The 21,745-nt window shown below is 45.9% G+C and overlaps 1 protein-coding gene across 1 annotated transcript in view; it reads left to right on the top strand.

Annotated features, from left to right (window-relative positions):
• The first annotated feature begins 5,044 nt into the window (after nucleotides 1-5,044).
• CHST9 (carbohydrate sulfotransferase 9) overlaps nucleotides 5,045-21,745 on the top strand; it is a 263,682-nt gene continuing 246,981 nt past the window's right edge. Inside the window, exon 1 of the mRNA XM_054017233.1 lies at nucleotides 5,045-5,221. The gene's annotated coding sequence lies outside the window, so the exon portion shown is untranslated. The remainder of the gene's footprint in view (nucleotides 5,222-21,745) is intronic.

Raw genomic sequence — 21,745 nt, forward strand, 5'->3', positions numbered from 1 at the left:
TCCTACTAGATCTGGGTGATTTTTTACCCCACTGTCTCTGTCAAGGTTCCCTCCCCACTCTGAACTTTAGGGTACAGATGTGGGGACCTGCATGAAACACCCCCTAAGCTTATTTTTACCAGCTTAGGTTAACAGTATGCTGCCACCACCAAGTATTAACCAAATATTTAGGGAGAGCCACTTGGAACTCTGCCTTTCCCCAAATATCTCCTAAGTCCCTAACCCCCTTCCCTGGGCAGACTTGAGAATGATTCCTCCCCCAAACCCCTACACTCCTTTTCCTGGTAGGCTTGAGAATCCCCCTCACCAGTTAGTCCTGGTAAACACAGATCCAAAACCCTTGGATCTTAAAACAATGAAAAATCAATCAGGTTCTTAAAAGAAGAATTTTAATTAAAGAAAAAAGGTGAAAGGAGTACCTCTGTAAGATAAGGATGAAAGATAGTCTCACAGACAATCAATTTAAAACACAGAGGGTTTCCCTGTGGGCAAAACTTTAAAGTTACACAAAGAACCCACATTTATCTTCCCTCTTATTTGCAAAAGAACCCACAAACAAGAAAATAAAAGTAATCTAACACATTCCTTCTCTAAATACTCACTACCCTATAGGAGTTGGATGGTTCCTTCTTTCTCTGTTTCCGGCAAAAGCACACACAGCACAGACAAAAGTGCTGTGTGTGTTTTTTTCCCCCCTTCCAGATTTTAAAGTATCTTGTCCCCTCATTGGTCCTTCTGGTCAGGTGTCAGCTAGGTTATGTGAGCTTGTTAATCCTTTACAGGTAAAAGAGGAATAAACCCTTAACTGTATGTTTATGGCAGTCTCACTTACCAGGGCCTAAGGGGAAGTAAAGAGCTTTATGATGGTGGTGCTGGTAGCTGTATGACTGAATCGTGTTTGGGGGCTATCTGTGTGTAGGGGAGGGAAACAGAGTGGTCTGCGTGTGACAGACAGAGTGAGAGAACGCTGGGAGGAAGAAGGGGAGAGAGTGATGTGAAAGGTGTGTATGTTGGAGGAGAGAGAGATTCAGAGGGTGGGTTGGGAATAAGCAGGGGCTTATTTTAAAAAGAAAAAAAATCTCTTGATCTCTCCTTTCACCATCCCCACCACTTAGTACTCTCACTGGTCCTCTATGGTTAATTTACCTTCTGGGCCTACTTCCTTAAATTTACCCCAGTTAATGAATTTTTAAAGGATTTTGTGAAGGGGGGGCATAGAAAATTATTGGCTGGAAGGTTTTACTATCTCTTTCATCAGCTTAGTAGGAAGGTAAAGAAAAGGAAAGAAAAAGTAGTTCTCTTTCTCGGTAAGACCTCTATATTTTTTTCTTTTCAGAAATGTTCTGAGCTGAATATTCTAGCCAGGGCCCCATGAATTCCCTGATTCTGCAGCCGCAATTACTATAATGAGATTTTCATGCAATCATGGCTTCCCCCTCCTCCATTCAACAATCTTTCACAGAAGAACAGACATGTCTACTCAGCAGCAGCACTCTGCTCACTCTTCCTGGGTCCAAGAAGAAAAATCTGTGCTGAGATTACTTTGTTGAAGCTTTTATACTGGCAAAGCCTCATAAATTAAGACTTAAGGCCCACGCAGTGTGTGTTTGCATTCTGAGCAAACTACTGTGGTCTCCTCTGAGGCTTTGGAAGGCTGCCGAACCAATAGAACTGGTGCAGTTCCACTGGTTGAAAAGAGAACAGAACATGTGCAGAACGTCTGCACACCTGGCGTGCAGTAGAATCTGCTCTGTACAGGCTTCCTCTGTGAACCCTGAACAGCAGCATTTTGATATCAGGACAGAGAGAGGCTAAGGGAAAGTGGGAGTAGACTGGTGGATCCAGCAGCACAAAAGATCTTTGAGGCACTGCCTTGCCAGACAATGGGAGAATAGCAGCTTCAGGGGATACTACACTCTTAAGGCTGCCACTCAGAAGCCTTACAAAGAGCATTGCTCCCCACCAGTACCCATGAAAATCTTCTGCACCTGGCCTGGTTTCTTAGGCAGCAGGGCCAGCTCCAGGGTTTTGGCCGCCCCAAGCAGCCAAAAAAAAAAAAAGCCGCTATCGCGATCTGTGGCAGCAATTCGGCGGGAGGTCCTTCGCTCCGAGGCTGAGTGAGGGACCGTCCTCCGAATTGCTGCCGAATACCTGGACATGCCGCCCCTCTCCGGAGCGGCCGCCCCAAGCACCTTCTTGACAAGCTGGTGCCTGGAGCTGGCCCTGTTAGGCAGGGAGAGGGGGCAGGAAGATTTGGGTCTAACCTTGCTCTAATCTTAACCTTGATTTCATTGGGAAAAGCTGCAAACCCTAGGACAAGGTTTTTGATTTTATAAATTTTCTAGCAGCAGAGTTGTGATTAATGTGGCACATATGGCAAATATTTATTTTGCAAACACAGGTTAACTCTGTAGTGGAACAGTGTAGAAATGGAACATGCTGTACCATTGGGGATGCTGAAATATGAAGTGACACTGAATAACTGTACGTGTGTGTATGTTTCTTTCAAAAATGTAATGTAAATTTTAGGTTAAATGACATAGTAAAATCACAGAGATTCCCTAAAGAAATATTTATTTTGCAGATGGTTTATATGTGAAGAGGATAATTCTTTTTATAGAAAAAATATAAAGCAGAAAAGGGGGCTTCTGAGAAACGAACCCAGACATTGTTATCAACATAAATGACTCAAGTCAGAATTACAATTGTTGTATCAGCTGCTGGGGCTGAACTGTTTTCAGTACTCAACTTGCTGAAGCTCTTGGACTATCAGGGAGATCACTTTTCTAGGAGACCCTTCAAAGCTGATGCTTAAAGCAATGCCACTGTGATGCTCGGAGTCATCAGCACCAAACAGAGCCAATAGTTCACAACATGAACCTGACTGTGAGGCTACCTGGAGTCCAGAAAACCATAGATTTATTTGCCAGTCTCAGCAAGCTCCCGCCCCCTTTTTCATTAAGTAAGTAACTTTACTGATTTGCTGAAAAAGATGCATGATCTCCACATATTGTTTGGGTACCAGGCTCCCTCCCCAGATATTTCTGTCTAAGGGCTTGTCTACACTACCGCGTAAGTTGATGTAACTTATGTTGTTCAGGGAGATGACAAAATCACTCCCCTGAATGATGTAAGTTACATTGACTTAAAGCGGTGTCTACACCGCACTATGTTGGTGGGAGACATTCTCCCACCGACATAGCTTCCGCCTCTCATTGAGGTGAAGTAATTACATCGACGGGAGAGCAGTCACCTGTCAACATAGTGCAATTTCACCAGACGCACTACCTCGGCACCGCTGCATCAATGCAGTGGCCAACGTAGCACGGTAGTGAAGACAAGCCCTTGGTTATACTTCATCCTTGCAGTATCATAGAACCCTGTAAGTAGTGTTGGCAGAATTCAGGGTGTGTTTTTAAAATAATTTTCATGGACGATATCAGTTTTATTTTTAAGCACCTTTTTATTTTTATCAACTAAAATGATCCATTTTGCACAGTTATGGGGGAAGGGTTCAGACAATAACTATTTAATGACTAGATGTTGAGATTCAAATGGTTAAAACTTTATAACCATTAAAACATAAACTGTCAAAATATACAAAGTAAATATCTTTAAATCAAACTAAGTCCTTAAGAAGCATTTTTCTTACTTGGCCTATCTGTACATTTCTTTTATTATTGACGGAAATATCTCTTCACGTACACGCGTGTGTGTGTGCTGAAATGAACATTTACTGACATTTGCTGATAAATTTAATCCTTCCAAGCCAACATGTGAACAGTAAAAATCTGAGTCCTGATTCTTGCAACATCCCTGTGAGTTAAGGAACTTTTATTAACCTCCTTATCCAGACAGTAAACTGAGTCACAGGGAGCTTAAGTGACTTGCCCAAGAACACACAGGAAATTTGTGATTGAGCTGAGGACTGAACCCATATCTTCAGGGGCCCAGTTCAATTGATTAACCACAATGTAGAGATATGTTTATGAAAGACTGTGATTTGGAGATGCTCCTTCATAAGGGACCATGTTGTGTGGGGGAATCTGGAGATGTGCCTTGGAGGGGGAGGTTGGGAACACCGCATGGCTGTGTGCAGCAGTTCACCAGAGATGCTCTCCAGTTTGTTTTAATTAACGTTTTATTCCTTTCTCATTCACTAGCTTGTTATTGAATGAACCCAAAGATGGTTACACACAAGACCATGTTTTTCTTCTTCTTAGAATTTAGCTGAAAGGCCTCATGCAGTAACCATCTGCATATCTTAACCCCCTGCACTTAATAATTAAGAGTTGACAGAAATGTTTTATGCAGAGAGTGATTTAAGGTTGGGGAGGGGTTGTGGCTAGTGCAGGGGACCTGGGCATCAGGATGCCAAGGTTATATTGGTGGCTGTGCCACTGACTTGCCATGCAAACTTGGGAAAGTCACTTAACTGTCTGTTTGTGTTTCCCTCTAACATGTACTTCAAAGACATATTGTAGTGTTTAAATAATTAACATTTTTAATCTGCTTTGAGATCTTTGGATGCAAGATGTTATAAAAGTGTGAAGTGTTCAGCTTTAAACTAATTACAGTCCTCCCTGACTCTGGCAGTATAGTAGCTTTAGAATGACATTTATATTTATGTATTGAAGCTTCTGACACAAGGTTAAGGATTCTGGAGGGAAACATGAAGAGCACAACTGTACTTACAGGAGAGAGCCAAAAATGCTTCCTATGGTTCTACAGTGACTTACAGGAGCTGAGCCTTCTTTGTCTCAATGTTTTGCTGCTTGTAAATTTGAAAATAAAATATTGTGTATAGAGGCCTATAATTCTGTTCTGTACTATTTTTCACCTTTCCCCCAGTCACAATAATTTTCTTTGATAACAGAGTAGGGCAATGATATATAGACAGTGTAAGTGAATAATACACTGTGCTTGTCAGCATTTCGGTATGTCTGCCAGAGAATAAAATCAGGCTGCTCCTTTATGCTCAGTAAGTGAGGGAGCAAAGACGACTTCACACACCCACAGACAAAGTCACAGGCCACTTCCAGAGCCAGAAAGAGAGGAAAATGAAGACAAACTTGGCCTCCTTTTGGAACCCTTCAGTATTCTTCATTTCTCAAACTCCACCTGCCATTTTCAAAGCAGGAGAATCTTCTCTCCCCCCTTCTTATTCTGAAAACTCCAGTGGACCCTGAACTCTTCCATATATCTCTGTGAATTCATCAGGGTGAGTAAAAGGTTTTAAGTTTTCTGTGTGAAAGGTGACCTTGCAATGACTCCAACAGAATGCAATAGTTGCTGTATTTACTCTACACTCCCAGTCACAGCAGTGTTGGGGGAGGTTTTTAGGTGAATTTTCTTTTTAAGTAGCCAGCAGTCAGTATAGAAACAAGTTTTTCTTCTCTTTGAGATTTGGGTAAATGATTCAAATTTGAAGATGGCTTTTTATATTCCTATTCTCATTTCTTCCCACCTCATGCAAAGGCAAAATATAGTCAGCCTTTTTAAATTTCTTAGGATGAGCTAGGAAGGGTTGTGACAGGGTGTGTATTTATTTTTTTTTACAAAAGGTAAATCTGCAGTGGCACAATGCACTTATTAGCAATAATTTTCCCCACTGCATTATGTCCTGGAGTTTCCCCAGTCAGCACAGATGAATATTTCATATTTTCCAATTTTACTGTATATCAGTGGAAAAAGGTTAGAGCAAAGCAAGATGGAATTGAAAGGATTGTCCATTCCTTAGGTCAATAGGCTAGGGCTTGGGATACCTGTGAAATCCCTGCTCTGTCCCAGACTTCCTGTGTGACTTGTGCAAGTCACTAGCTTTTCTGTGCCTCAGTTTCCCATCTGTAAAATGATGATAGTACTACCCTACCTCACAAGGAATAAGTACTAAACATTGTGAGGCAGTGGTGATGTTGAGGCCATACAAGTATTCAAGAGATGAGAATGAGCTTAAAAAGAGACATGCACTCGAGAGTACCAACAGTGTTAGTCAGGTTTTCAAAAGCCTCTCGTGTGTGACAATATTAGTTACATCTGATTTTTTTTATTCAGAGGCCCCCATTCTCAAAGTTACTTTGCATGTATGAAATTCTGCATCCCCTGAGAGCTCTACTGACAGCAGGATCGGGGCCTAATAATATGAAATTCGTAGGCCAGTGTGGAACACTTCTGAAAAACCCACCCTAACTCTGTTCCTGCTGAAGCCAATGATAAAACTCCCATTGACTTCATGGGAGTGGAGTTGGGCTAATGCTGTATGCTTTTGAAAATCCTACCCAAAACATGGATTTTCTCTTTTTATTATTGCTGATGTATTCTGATATCTATATCAACAGATGCTGTTACCTTTCTAATCAGCCTGCTTCTTGGAAGAAACATCATGTACCAAAACCAGAATTTGCAGTAATAAGTGAGGCAGGAGCATAGACTGATTTGAAAGAATAATGTTTCTGAATTTCTACCTAAACATCTATAACTAGGCTCTCTAGAAACTGTGCTAGTGTCCCCTCATGGAATTCTTACATCTCTCGGCATCAGGTTTGTGTCCTGATACTTGGGGACAGGGCCGGTGCAAGGATATTTTGCGCCCTAGGCAAAACTTCCACCTTGCGCCCCCCTCTGATGTCCAGCCCCCACCTTCCTACGGCCAAGTTCCCCCCAGGGGCCCAGATGTTCACAAAGTGCAGGGAGCATGGGGGGGGGGAGGGGGAGGCTGCAAAGAGGGGGGTCATATGGGGGCTCTTCTAGGGGGTGAAGGTGGCAGAGAGGGGGTGCATGGGATTGTTGCAGGGGGTAGAGGTGGCCAAGAGGTAGAGGGGGCGGGGGTGTAGTGGCAGGGAAGAGATTGCACAGAGGCAAAAGGGGCTCATTGCAGGGGGTGAAGGTGGCAGGGAGGGGTTTGTACAAGGGAGAAGTGGGCAGGAGGGGGTTGTTGCAAGGGGCTGGCAGGTGGGTGGATGTCTGTGCCCAGGGTTGTTGCAGGGGGGTGAAGGTGGCACAGAGGAGTTTGGACAAGGGAGAAGTGGGCAGAAGGGAGATGGCAGGTGGGGGGGTGTCCCGAGGTTGATGCGGGGTGAAGGTGACCGTGGCTGGCTGCGGGGGGTGGGGCGTTGCTGAGTGGAGGTTGCCCAGAGGCAAAAGTGGCAGGACAAGGTGGGTTGTTGGGGCGGGGGGTGCACAGGGGAGAAGGTAGCTGGTCGTTGGGTGTTGGAGGGGGTGGCACTGGCTGGGGGAGGGGTGCCCGGGTTGCTCCCACATACACCATTCCCCAGGCCAGGGACTGGACCTGCCACCCCCGGTGCTCCGCCGGCCTGTGTGGCTTCCTGCGGCCCGGCTAGGTACCTTGCAGGCGGAGTAGACACCCAACTTCTCCGCCCGAAGAGCAGAGCGCAGCTGCGCCTTCTTTCCCGCGCCGCGGGCCGAGCTGGGCTCTCCGCCGCCCCCGGGGGCTCTCAGCGGCGGCACAGGCAGCCAGCCCCCCCACACCCGAGCCTGCTGCTGCTGACACCGAGAGTCCCGGGAGCGGCGGGGAGCCCAGCTCGGCCCGCAGCGCACGGAAGACGGCACAGCTGCTAGCGCTAGACCCTCCCCTTCCCCCCTCGGCCGCCCGCTGTTCCCCCGGAGGGAAGGACTGGCCGCACCGCGGCAGCCCCTCTGGAGCCGGGAGGCGGGGAGCAGCGGCAGCCTTGTGCTCCGCTATTTAAAAAAAGTGTTTGGGGCACCGCTTTTTGGCGCTCCCAACCACTTGGTGCCCTAGGCTGCCTTTTGGTTGCACCGGCCCTGCTTGGGGGATTCATCACCAGAACCCACAAATTTCTTTAATTGCTGTAGGTCAATGCAATTCTCTGTACTAGCTCCCAGATCCTCTCTCTTCCCCCCACTCCTCCCCCCAGAGCCTTTCTACTCTAGCTGAATAACACTCCTCGGAGGTCTCCAGCTGGCCACTGCAAATTCCTTCCAAGTCTGCCATTCTCTCACACAGCCTCATTCACTACAATGTTCACCTGTGAAAGAAAGGAGATTAAATGGGGTCTTGAGAAGGCAATGTTGGAGAGATTACACCCCTCACTTTCATGCCCCCAGGTGGAAACCTATAGAGCTTTCATATGAGGTAGTTGGGTGCTCTAAATGTGCATTTCTGCATTTAAAGTGCTGAGACTTCTGCTAAGTTTAACTTAAATTTGAATCTACTGTATTTTACCCTAAATTACTGCTTATAATCTCAACCTTAGCTCCGTTTAATACAGCTTGTGTCTGGGAATATGTATATATAATAATGGTTGTCTTTTAGGTAACATTCATTTTTTCAGCTTCCCACATAGACCTGTGTAGAGCAGTGGTCTCCAAAGTGGGGTGCACGCACTCCAGGGGGTGCGCAGCAGGATCCTTCGGTGTGCGTGGCAGGAAGAGTGCCGCCGGAGCAGCGCCGCTTTTTTTTTTCCCCCTCCCTCAGCAGTTCGGCCGGGAGCAAGGGGTGTGTGCTCAAACATTTTTTACTGATGGGGTGCGCGATCAAAAAAGTTTGGAGAGCACTGGTGTAGAGGAATGGTAATTCCATTTCACTGAGGCCACGTCTACACGACAAACCTAAAATTTACAGCCCCCTCAATAATTACTATAGTAGTTCATGTCCACACTGCCCTCTTTTTGTCGGTGGTGCGCATCCATACCAGGAGCACTTCCACTGACTTGAGAGGAGCAGTGTGGGGGGACTCAGAGCCCGGGCAGCAGCCCAGCAGGGAGCGGCGAGCCCTAGCCGTGGGCCATGAAATTGGCTGTTGGCTGTCACTCTTGTCAATGTAAGTAACAGTGTCTGTATGCCTTAACTACACTGACATAAGCCCTACACCTCTTGTGGAGGTGGAGTTATTCTGTCAATGTAGTAGGGCACTTCCATCGGCGGCAGCAAGGCTGTAGTATGTACACTGACATATTAGTTTGACGTAAGCTGCCTTACATTGACCTAACTCTGTAGTGTAGACCTGACCTGAGGATTTCAATTTTTCAAAATTCAGTTTTGTTCAGTTTTGGAATGAAAACCAAAATTTTTGAAATTCTCCTTGAAAGGCAATGGAGCCTTGGCTCTTCAGCAGCCTACCAAATGGACTAATTAGCGCCACAAAGGATGGAAGGGAGGCTGTCCTGGAGCTGCAGAATCTGCCTGAGTTCCCAGCCCCAGGCAGGGCACTTAGCGGGTTGTTGAGGAGCTGTGCAGGCAAGCAATGGAGGAACTTTGTCAGAATCAGTCTTCATGAAATGTTGCCACTCTTGCCAAATCAGTACATTCTGACAAAATTGTTTTGTTGGAGTTTTTCCAACCAGATCTATTTCCATGTTATATTTGTCCCACAATATGTTCAATTGCAGGTCTTGTTTTATTACTGTCTCTCAGTGGTAGCATTTAAGTGCATGTTAATTTTTTGTGGGAAAGATTATTTGAGTATGCTGAGCTACACCTTGTATTCTGATGGCAAAATTGGGCCTTAAAACAAAATTATGGGCACAATCATTTCTAACAAATATTTCAAATGCATTGAAACTGATAATATTTCTCTTTATAAAGCTTTGGCGATATGGCAATCTGTAATAGCAGAGCCCTTGATAATCTATTTTAATTTCATAATTTGCTTATTTGCTACTTGCCACTAGAATTCAATTATTTTAGCATGCTGCTAGTAAAGTGTGGAATACCTTTTCATCCTCCGCCATTGGTAGTCAGAATATCGAGTGTATTGGGTTTCTTTCTTTTCTGTCTGCCCCATAACTTCACAGCTACTCAGTTAAGAAATGAGTGGATATGTTAGAGCAGCCATGATGTTGGCAATTAGAAAACTTTGGATTAATTCAGACCTTTTACAAGACAGGATTCCCCACAAGATGGTCTTAAAAGAAATCTTGAACATAAAAATGTGCTGCAATGGTTTCTAGCCTATAGCCAGAAGAGGCTTACATTTTCACAGTCCTAATTTAATTTTGCCCTCACATGCTTACTTTTGCCTGGCTTGCTCAGTACATTCCTAGCTACTTCAGATATGCAAATGTTGCTTCACCGATGGATATTGATTAGTTTGGCCACTGAAAATATTTCTAAATAGAGTACAGAACTGTGCTGATATCGAGATGGGGATTTATTAGGGATGGATGAAGTGGTTTGCGTAAAATAAGAACCAGCCTAAATTCTGTAGGATGTTTCAGAAGTTGGAAGGTGTGTAGTCCATTTCAGGCTCATTCCAGAGGAGGGATATGAATGTGGGTCTCACATGTCTAAGGTTAGTGTTCTAACCATAAGGTGTGTAGTGAATGAGGCAGAGGATTTCAGTAAGAGCAAGGGTGGACTCCTCATATAGCAGATATTCTTGGCAAGGCACTGAAACCAGCTGTTCACTGATGGTCACTAATTGTATTTTCTATTTTTGGGTGCCCAATTTAAGACCCCAGGGCTGAGCATTCACGGCTGCAACTGAAGCCAATGGGCATACAAAATACTATGTAATGCTAATAAATATTCTGAAAAATCAAGCCCATGGCATCTCAGACCGGGTACCCAAAATTAATGGATGCTTTTAAACTCAGTTCCTCCATTTGTAGAATGGGCATAGTAATACCTCAGAGGTTTTGTGAAAATAAATTAATTATTGTTAGTAAAGCACTTGGGTACCATAGTAACGAGTGCCATAGAAAAGCTCAGGAGCAAATAAATAATTCTTTCTTCAGAACAAGGTTTGAAAAGTGTGCAGTAAGTAAGTCATGGGGCCACACATTGACTGATGAGAAGAAAACAAAATATTGAGTAGTTGCTCATTTAGTGAGCATCATCCAGCCTGTGCACTGAATGAGGAAGAGATCCTGTGGAAAAATAGTATGTGATCATGTAATTAAAGACTGGATCATTAATGCATACACACAAGGGGGACGAATTAAGGTTGCATAGGCAACCTTAATTCCGGCATTTCCTAATTTTTGAGTGCTGAATTTGCAACCTTAATGTTCTTTTAACATAGTTTTGTGTGATTAATGCTATATGAACAGTACAAGCGGCTCAACTCTGAAGCAGTGTTCGCAAGTTATCTTTATCAGTGTGCAAGGGTTCCTCTTTTTGACAGATTGTCACACCGATACGGCTTGCTTTCTTGGCACTTAATCATGCATGAAGCATAAACAGGGTAAAGTGTTCTTCATTTCAAAGTCCATGAATGGTAATCTCGCTGGCTGCTGTATAGGCCAAATAACTTAGGATGTTACTAATTCTATTGGTTCAAGTGGTAGGCTTGTAAGTCTCATATGATAAATGCACAGATCTTTGTATGCTCATGTTGGTCTTTGCCACCTGGACCTGTCTCAAACTGCTTTTGCACACTAAGTCAGCAGATCTGTGTAGCTGTGTTCGCACCCACATCAATCATCATCCTGACTACAGTCCCAATCTGAGCAAAGCTCCCATTGACTTCAGCAGGAGTTTTTTGTCTGCATATGGATTTCAGGATTTGGCTCTGTATTAATAGCAATTGGAAACAGTGGAAATATGAGCTGGGTATAACAAAATGTAAAACATGACTAAAATATAATATAAAATATATTTTAAAATGTCACATGAGGCCTCCCAGTGGTCTAGTAATACATATATAAAGAAATGTTCAGTGATAACATGAGGTATCTTCTCCATCTCTACAAGGTCTCCTGCCACTGTTAACTTCTGGTTGCCTTGGCCTACTATAGTAGACATGTATCAAAGGAGTAGCCGTGTTAGTCTGGATCTGTAAAAGCAGCAAAGAGTCCTGTGGCACCTTATAGATTAACAGATGTATTGAAGCATGAGCTTTCGTGGGTGAATACCCACTTTGTCGGATGCATGACTGTATCCGACGAAGTGGGTATTCACCCACGAAAGCTCATGCTCCAATATGTCTGTTAGTCTATAAGATGCCACAGGACTCTTTGCTGCTTTTATAGTAGACATGACATTCACATGACAGATTATGCTGGCCAAGAAAAAAGCACATATGTCACAACTGTGAAGAGTTGCACTTCATACAAGTAATTTCCTTAAAGTAATAAAGGGCTGCCTGTGTGGACAGAGATTTTGTTGTTGTTGTTGTTGCATTGGAAAGAAGGAGGGTAAAAGATTCTAGCAGGTGAAACAACTATATTTTCTTTGTATTTATGGTATCAAGAGATCATGTACCCTGTTAAAACAAAAGGGATGTAAGTTCAAAATGCACAATACCACTAATGATGGATGCATTTTTATGATTGCAGAATTAAAAAAATTAAGTAGACATGTTAACATTTACCATAAATGCTATGTTCATTTAATTATGCTTTTACTTTGTAAATGGCCTCTTAGCAAAGTAAAAAGCATGAGCTGCTACAGCTTGAGCAGAGGGACCAAGTCCTGTAGTTGGGACCAGGTTTGTAGAGCTCTGTGCAACATAACACACACAGTGCCCTCCACCTCTCTCACTGGGTCCTCCAGCTCTGTGCATGTTACTCCTTCGCTCCAGCCAACCCTGCAAACTTTCCCAGGCACTGGTAGCAACCTATCTTACCCTCTATAGCCTTTATTGACAACCCCCACCCCCCCTTCTCTCCCAAACACATGCATGGAACAGGAAGCTAGGAGAGGGAACCAAAGCACACTTTTCCAAGCAGGAACTGGGGAGAACAGTCAAGGAATTAGATATTTACCACAGCCTGCTGCCATCAGAATTGGACAGGATAGTGGATGGGGAGTGAGGGCTGGATCTGTGGCTGGCAGGATGTGTGTGGGTTTATGTTGCAGAGGGACCTTAAGTTAAAATAAAGGATGCATTGGCCTGAAACCACTGTTTCTATTTTAAACTTTTGTCACTGGAATCCTTGCTATCCTGATTGAAATGCCCCCTAAAATAACATAGATGGTCTTTTGTTTTGTATACAACCCTACATTTAGGAATATCCATACTGGATCAGACCCAAGGTCCATCTAGTCCAGGACTCTGTCTCTGACCGTGCCCAATACCAGCTGCTTCTGAGGGAGAAAAGTGGAAGGTAGGGGATAAATTCAAATTGAAATTGCACCTTCTCATTCCTAACAAAAGGTTTGTTTGTTTCCTCACTTTTCCCTATACCCACAAGTAGAGGAAGGTGATTTCTAAAAGCCCTGTGGTGATGGTTCATCAGCACCCAGAAGTGTGCTAGGCCCTGCATAGAGTGACGAGAAGTCTGCCCCAAACAGTTTATAGTCTAGACGTTAGATGTGGTAGTGTAAGTGAAAGTGACAGTTGGCAGAAGGCAGATGGGTTGAGGAAGGAGAGAGGTTACTTATTACTTATTGAGGCATGTGATTGTGTGACAGCTGCCATGTTGGTTGGTATTGAACCAAGCACCTCCACAGCTAAAAGCATGCGCCGTTGCAGTTTGAATTGAAGGACCAAATCCTAGAGGTGGGAGCTTACCTATACTATACTATACCGAATAATCCACATATGCCTATTTGTCTTCTAGCTTCTATTTCCCGCTTTTGCCTAGCTACATTCAGTACAGTGCATACAAAATAGGTAACTACAAACATTCTGTTAATAGTCTGCTTGTATGTCCAATTACCCATTTTTCTCATTTAGATACCACTTGAAACACAGAAAGGTGTGTTTTTTGCACACCAGGCGCACACAGGGCCGGCTCCAGGGTTTTGGCCGCCCCAAGCAGCCAAAACAAAACAAACAAACAAAAAAAAAGCAGCGATCGCGACCTGCGGCGGCAATTCAGCGGGAGGTCCTTCACTCCCAGGCGGAGTGAGGGACCGTCTGCTGAGTTGCTGCTGAATACCTGGACCTGCCGCCCCTCTTCGGAGCAGCCACCCCAAGCTCCTGCTTGAGAAGCTGGTGCCTGGAGCCGGCCCTGGGTGCACAGATCTCAAATTTTACAGGTTCAACTTAGGCAACATTCTTTTAAAAATTGACACCTCCTCTGCAATTGATAGAACACAGATCAAAGATCTTTTGTGTCATGAGGCACTGAAATACCGCCAGGTAGCTTCCAATGCCCAAAATACCCTTCTGAGCTATGTAATGCAAAACCTGTAAAGTAAGCTGCCTGCCTCTGCACGAGTTCAACAGACTCACAACCAATTTATTCCAGATGTAAGATTTATAAACCAAACATTTATTTGAAAAATTCCTACAATGCTAATGATGGGATGGGGGTAGAGTGCAGGGGTGAAAGTAGAAATAGGGACTTACCAGTATGGGGCTGGGTTCGGGCCGGCTCTGGCCCCAGGAAGGGGCGGGGCCTTGGGCGGAAGGGGCAGGGATGGGGGGTGAGAGCCAGCTCAGGCCCGCCTTGTACCCCTAAGTGCCCTCCCCTCCCCCGCCAGGTAGCAGCGGCAGCCGGAGCCCCGGCTGCCACTGCTACCCCAGGGCTCTGGGGGCTATTTAAAGGGCCCAGGACTCCCCTGATTCTACCGCCACGGCCCTTTAAATAGCCCCGGAGCCCTGGGTAGCGGCGGCGGGGCTCCAGCAACTATTTAAAGGGCCCAGGGCAGTAGAGGCAGTGGGAGCCCCGGCCCTTTAAATAAACCCCGGAGCCCCGCTGCCGCTACCCCAGGGTTCAGCAGTGGGGCTCTGGCAGCAATTTAAAGCTGCTACTGGGAGCCCCAGGCCCTTTAATTGCCACCTGGGGAAGCCGGGCCGCCCCGGTATGGCAAACCGGGGCATACGGCTTACTTTCACTCTGGTAGAGTGGCAATTATACAACAAAATACACATGGCACAGTCTTCTCTCATGATTCAGGAAGTATATTTTTATGACTGTATAGTAGGAAGGGTTTCTTAGAATGTAATCAACTTCCCTCTGCAGTGTAGACTATTTATCAGATTAGAGTCACAGATTGTATGGCCAGAAGGGAACATTGTGATCACCTAGTCTGATCTCCTGTATAGCACAGGCCATAGAACTTCCTCAAAACAATTCCTAAGCAGATATATTAGAAAAACAGCCAATTTTGATTTAAAAATTGTCAGTGATGGAGAATCCACCGTGACCTTTGTAAACTGTTCCAATGGTTAATTACTCTCACCTTTGCAAAATTGTGCCTTATTTCCAGTCTGAATTTGTCTAGCCTTCCAGCCATTGGTTTGTATTATACGTTTCTCTGCTACAGTGAAAAGACCATTATTAAATATTTATTCCCCATATAGGTACTTAAAGACTGTAATCAAGTCTCCCTTTAACCTTCCCTTTGTTAGACTCAATGAGCTTAGTCTATTTAGCTTATCATTATAAGGCATGTTATCTAATCCTTTAATCATTCTTGTGACTCTTCTCTGAACTCTCTCCAATTTATCACCAGAACTGTGGGCACCAGAAATGGACTCAGTATTCCAGCAGCAGTTGCACCAGCAGGCCCGCCGACCGAGGGGGGCAAAGTGGGCAATTGCCCAGGGGCCTGGGCGATTTAAAAGGGCCCAAGGGCACCTGGCTGCAGCCACGGTGCCGAGCCCCGGGCCCTTTTAAATCACCTGGGCAGGCCACAGGGCTCCTAGGCGCACGTGGGGTGGTAATGGCGGCGGCGAAGGCAGCTGGGCGGGCACGTGGAAACCCTGGCCATGCCAGAAAAGCGGGCCCATCCGCGCAGCTGGCAGCAGCTCGCTGGGTACCAGCCAGCGCGGGTGCAGCACCATCCAAATGTCAGGCAGACCATATCCGCGGCTTGTGCATGTGTGCACCAGCTGCCGCACATGGTCCAGCTCCACACCCAGGTGGCAATGCCACGCTGGGATAGCAGCCATGTGGGGCCTGGCTCCAGCCTTGGGGCCTGGAATTGCTGTCACCGGCCTGTGCACCAGTGCCAAATACAGAGGCAATATAACCCCTGTTTATCCATCCCAGGTCTGCATTAGCTTTTTTGGCAATAACATCACAGGGAGCTCTTGTTCAGCTGATTATCCAACATGATCCCAAAATCTTTTTTGAGTTACTGCTTCACATGATAGAGTCCCCCATCATGTCAGTATGGCCTACAGTCTTTGTTCCCAGATGCATACATTTACTTTTAGCTGTATTAAAATGCATAGTTTGCTTGCTTCCAATTTACCAAGCAGTCTAGATTGCTCTGAATCAGTGACCATCCTCTTCAGTTTTTACCAGTCCACAACGTTTGTGTCATTTGCAAACTTTATCAGTGATGATTTTATGTTTTCTTCCAGGTTATTGATAAAATGTTAAGTAGCCTAGCACCTAGAACTGTCCCCTGCAGAACCCTACTGGAAGCAGACCCACTCCATGGTTTTTTTATCCGTTTAATGTGTGCCATGTTAATTTTATGTATGTAGTGTTGCTGTAGCCATATCGGTCCCAAGATATTAGAGAGACAAGGTAGTGAGGTAAAATTTTTTTATTGGATCAAATTCTGTTGATGAAAGAGACAAACTTTTGAGCTTACACAGCACTGAAGGAGAGCTCTGTGTAAACTTGAAAGCTTGTCTCTCTGACCAACAGAATTTGGTCCAATAAAAGATATTACCTCACCCACTTCGTGTTTATTTTATATCATTCTAGTTTTTTTATCAAAATATTGTGTGATACCAAATCAAATGCCTTACAGAAGTCCAAGTATTTTCCATTAACACTATTATCTTTATCAACCAAACTTGTAATATCATTTAAAAAATCAAGTTATTGACATGATCTATTTTCCATAAACCCATGTTGATTTGCATTAATTACATTAACCTCCTTTAGTTCATTATTAGTTGAGTCCTGTATCAACTCCCATTGGCAAGATAATGTCACGCTAGCAGATCTATAATTACTTGGGTCACCCCACTTACCCTTTTTATTGAACATTAACATTAGTGGTTCAGCCAGCTCTTTTAAAACTCTTGGATGCAAGTTATCTGGCCCTGGTTTTTTAAAAAATTTCTAAATAGCTTCTATCAAACATCCTCCAGAGAAACTAATGGAATTGAAAGAGTATTATCACCATAGGATAAGACTGCATCATCTGTTTTTTTTTCCCCATAGAGAACAGAAAAATTAATTGAACACTTCTGCCTTTTCTGCATTATTATTGATCTACCATTTCCACCTCATCATGGACCAGTACCATTGTCAGGATTCTGTTTGTTCCTAATACATTTTTAAAACCTCCTTCTTATTATCCTCAACTCCGCTAGCCATAGATTTCGCCTTGTGTCCCTTAGCTTCCCTTATCAATTTTCTACAATTCCTAACTTCTGATTTATATTCACTACTATCAACTTCCTTTCTTCCACTTGTACATTTTTTTTATTTTTTGTTTTTATTTTTCACAGCTACATTCACTTCTTCTCTAAACCATGCTGGATTTTTAACCAGCACAGTCTTCTTCCTCACCCTGTCCCCCCTGCCTCCCATGTGAGGGAGTCTTGCTTGTGCTTGGCTGTGTCTCAACTCCCTAACACCACCAGCCTGTTAGCCACTCAAACACTCCCCTCTGGGCAAAGCTAGCCCTTACTTTGCCTTGCAGGTTAATAATAGGTGCACCCAGTCCCTGAGTCCCTTTGAAATGTTCCCCTATAGTGTCCAGCCCCTTATCCTCTCACAGAAATACCAGGAACAGTGTACAAACCAGCTTGTATGATTCAGGATCAGTACTTTGCTTAATATCACAACACTTAATATATTTGGCCAGTTGGCATTAACGCATGCTTGGGTCACAGGCCCTTTCTCCCTAGAAGTAGCAGCAGGTGTTCCCTATTTCTCTTCCCCACCCCCACGAGACAGAGGTAGCAGATATGGAGAGACTGTAGTGCTTACCATCCATGATCTGGATATGTCTGCTTGGGTGGGTGGTTCAGGACTGATGCACTCTTTTTCTCCTGCCACACACAGTTCTCTGCTGGGGTGATGTTGGCTGGGTTCTCCACTGTTGTACATATGGAGCTGTTCACACCTCTCAACTATTGTTTTGGGCCCTCTGCAGTCTCAGGTAGATGTCACTGCACCAGTTACATCTGGGTCATATTTCTGAGCTTTTCTTTTCACCCCTAGTGGCTAAAGACCTTTTTAATGGAAACTTAGATTCTGATGTGTAATCATATGACTCCATGAGCTGGGGCCCTAGTAATGGGCCTAGAGTGGCACTACCAATACACATTCCCCAAACTAGAAATGATACCCCTCGTAGTTTAAACATTTGTTGTTTGCTTCTGAATCTAAGGCCTTGTCTACACTACGAGAGTAGTTCGATTTTACTTAAATCAAATTTTTGGAATCGATATTGCAAAGTCGAACGTGTGTGTCCACACTAAGGACAGTAATTCGACTTTGTGAGTCCACACTAACGGGGAAAGCGTCGACATTGGAAGTGGTGCACTGTGGTCAGCTATCCCACAGTTCCCGGAGTCCCCGCTGCCCATTGGAATTCTGGGTGGAGCCGCAAATGCCTTCTGGGTAAAAAAAAATGTGTCCAGGGTGCTTTTGGGTAACTGTCGTCATCCGTCCATCACTCCCGCCCTCCCTCCCTGAAAGCGCCGGCGGGAAATCAGTTCGCGCACTTTTCTAGTCAGTGACAGCGCGGACGCCACAGCACTGCGAGCATGGAGCCTGCTGCAACCATCACTGCAGTTGTGGCCGCTCTCAACGCCTCGCAACTTATCATACACCTTTCCCTGAGGCAGATGCAGAAAAGTCAGGCGAGGAGGCTACGTCAACGCGGTGATGTCCTGAAGTCTGAGAGTAGCACAGACCTCTCAGAAAGCAGGGGACCCAGCGCTGAGAACATCACGGTGGCAATGGGTCATGTTGATGCCGTGGAAAGGAGATTCTGGGCACGGGAAACAAGCACTGAGTGGTGGGACCGCATAGTGCTGCAGGTCTGGGATGAATCCCAGTGGCTGCGAAACTTTCGCATGCGGAAGGGAACTTTCCTGGAACTTTGTGAGTTGCTGTCCCCTGCCCTGAAGCGCAATGACACCCGGATGCGAGCAGCCCTGACTGTCCAGAAGCGAGTGGCCATAGCCCTGTGGAAGCTTGCAACGCCAGACAGCTACCGGTCAGTCGCGAACCAGTTTGGGGTGGGCAAATCTACCGTGGGGGTTGTTGTGATGCAAGTAGCCAAGGCAATCGTTGATGTACTGCTGCCAAAGGTAGTGACCCTGGGAAACGTGGAGGCGATCATAGATGGCTTTGCAGCGATGGGATTCCCAAACTGCGGTGGGGCCATAGATGGAACTCACATCCCTATCCTGGCACCGGAACACCAGGCCAGCCAGTACATTAACAGAAAGGGCTACTTTTCCATGGTGCTGCAAGCACTGGTGGACCACAGGGGACGTTTTACCAACATCTACGTGGGATGGCCGGGCAAGGTTCATGACGCTCGTGTTTTCAGGAACTCTGGTCTGTTTAGACGGCTGCAGCAAGGTATTTACTTCCCGGACCACAAAATAACTCTTGGGGATGTGGAGATGCCTATAGTCATCCTCGGGGACCCAGCCTACCCGCTAATGCCCTGGCTCATGAAGCCCTATACTGGCGCCCTGGACACTGAAAAAGAACTCTTCAACTACCGGCTGAGCAAGTGCAGAATGGTGATGGAGTGTGCTTTTGGACGTCTCAAGGGGAGATGGAGAAGCTTACTGACTCGCTGTGATCTCAGCGAAACCAATATCCCCATTGTTATTGCAGCTTGCTGTGTGCTCCACAATCTCTGTGAGAGCAAGGGGGAGACCTTTATGGCGGGGTGGGAGGTTGAGGAAAATAGCCTGGCTGCTGAGTACTCACAGCCAGACAGCCGGGCGATTAGAAGAGACCAGCGGGAAGCGCTGTGCATCCGGAAGGCTTTGAAAGCAAAGTTCCTGAGTGAGCAGGGTAACCTGTGACTTTAAAGTTTGTGTATTGAGAAGCTAAACCTGCCCCTGTTTCTTTACCCAGTTAATGTTGACTATCCTATCCAGTTACATACCCCCTTCACCCCACTTCCAACACACGTTTCAAAATAAAAATAGTTCTACTTTGTTAAAGCACACCGTTTTCTTTAATACTGTATTCGCGGGAATTTTTTAAAACTGGGACGCAGACTGTGGTGCGGAGCGGGTGTACTGTAGTGGCGCGAATGCAGCTTCTAAACTCAAGGATTGACAGGCTCCGCTGCAGTGGGATGGTTGTTTCAACGGAGCCTGTCACCCCTCCTGATAGGGACTGTGTGTATGGGGGGGTCTATGTGACTTTGTGGCAGGGGGAGGACGGTTACAGATCCCCTGCTGTGTGGCTCTGTGATCCTGCCTAAGGACCGCCGCTTAAGATCTGTAACTGCCCTCCCCTGCCACAAAGTCACAGAGCAACCCACCCCCCACCACATAACATGAAAACAACCTCCCAGACTAACCAGGGTAACTAGTCACTGCATCACTGCACTATGTATGTGCCCTGCTGCTGTGCCTGCCCCCGACTATATACCCTGCCAAAGGTGACTGTCCTGTCGAATTACCAACCCCCTATCCCCCCCTCCTCCAAAAGAACATGATGGAAACAGTAGTTAACAGAAACGTATTTTTTATTATCAACCAAACATGGAACTGGGAAAGTGAAACTTGGACGGGGGCTTGTGTCAGGCGGGAAGGAAAGAACTTGTCAAATTTTGGGGAATGAGAGCCTTCTGCTGCTCGAGCTCTCTGCAGGGGTGGAGTGAGAGTTAGCAGGGACTCTGCCGCCTCTCCTTCTGTGCACTTTGGGTGAGGGGAGTATGGGACTTGGTGGCGGGGGAGGGCGGTTAGAGATGGACTGCAGCGGGGCTCTGTCCTCCTGCCTCCGTTCCTGCAGAACATCCACAAGGCGCCGGAGCGTGTCCGTTTGCTCCCTCATTAGTCCAAGCAGGGTTTGAGTCGCCTGCTGGTCTTCCTGACGCCACCTCTCCTCCCGATCCATGTTGGCTTGGTGCATTCGGGTCAAGTTCTCCCGCCACTGGGTCTGCTGTGCTGCCTGGGCTCTGGAGCAGGCTATAAGCTCCGAGAACATGTCCTCCCGTGTCCTCTTCTTCTTATGCCTAATCCGCGCTAGCCTCTGGGAGTGTGATGACAGGCTAGGTTGTGAGACAGTCACAGATGGGGCTGTGGGAATGGGAAAAAGGGAGTGAATTCCTCAGAAAGATAAATGTAGTTGTGAACAAAGAACATAGTCTTTCTCTGTGAACAAGACCATGCACAGCACCTATCACATGCGCACTCAGCACAAGGTCGAATTCTCGGCCTTCGCATTCAGTGCCTGGGGTCTTCTACAGCACATTTGAGAAGCCTCTCAGGAGAACGGAATTTCTGTTGCAGGCAGACATGGTAAGCCGTAGACTTGTGGCAGCTTAAAACTTTAATATTAGCAATGGCCTCATTTCACATTGAAATCAATGTCGGTCCCTGCTGCCAGCAATTCGGCAAGCAGGAAGTCTGCTCCTGTCCCACACCCTCGCGGCTGTCCCCGGGAACGATCCCTTTCGGCTGCCCCTCTCCCGCCTCCACCGCGTGGCTGCAAACCAGCGGTTACAGTTCTGTAAAGGAACGGCAAAGCAGTCCCAACACTAACATTCCCCTACCTCATTCAAAGCAGGTCATCATGAGCGACATCACCCTCATGAGGATCTCTGACAGCGAGAAAGAGCGAATGCTCCGGGAAAGCCTGCAAAGACCAGGGCCGTATGCCGCCATGCTGTGCAGAGCAATGATTCCAGAGTACTTGCTTGTCTCGTGGCGTGGCAACGTGTCCTACTACGGAGGACCCAATAAGGCCGCTCTCC

Source organism: Malaclemys terrapin, chromosome 2, assembly GCF_027887155.1.
Source record: "Malaclemys terrapin pileata isolate rMalTer1 chromosome 2, rMalTer1.hap1, whole genome shotgun sequence".
NCBI classification, from domain to species: domain Eukaryota; kingdom Metazoa; phylum Chordata; order Testudines; family Emydidae; genus Malaclemys; species Malaclemys terrapin.